This window comes from Gekko japonicus, unplaced genomic scaffold, assembly GCF_001447785.1.
Source record: "Gekko japonicus isolate JY-2015 unplaced genomic scaffold, Gekko_japonicus_V1.1 scaffold936, whole genome shotgun sequence".
NCBI classification, from domain to species: Eukaryota; Metazoa; Chordata; class Lepidosauria; order Squamata; family Gekkonidae; genus Gekko; species Gekko japonicus.
The window spans coordinates 393,607-393,893 of NW_015173702.1; positions in this window are offsets into that span (position 1 = coordinate 393,607).

Below are 287 nucleotides of genomic sequence, written 5' to 3' on the forward strand. Positions count from 1 at the left end.
AGATCTGCCCTCACAGAGGAGGGAGAGCTTGTACCTGAAGGTGGGCCGGGGGGGGGGGCTCTGCAACTTACCTGGCTGCTTCTTGCTCCTCGTGGCCCGACTGAGGGCTGCTGGGAGCAGGGGGCGGGGCTAGTTGCATGTGCCTGCCATCTGGGCTCATTACTGCTGGAGCTCCGCTCCTCTGCGCTCCCACAGGAAATGACCCCTGCATACGGCTTTGACTTGGTCTGGCTAATGTAATAAAGAGTGAACAACTGGGTTGTACCATTTTAGTTTAAAAAAAAAAG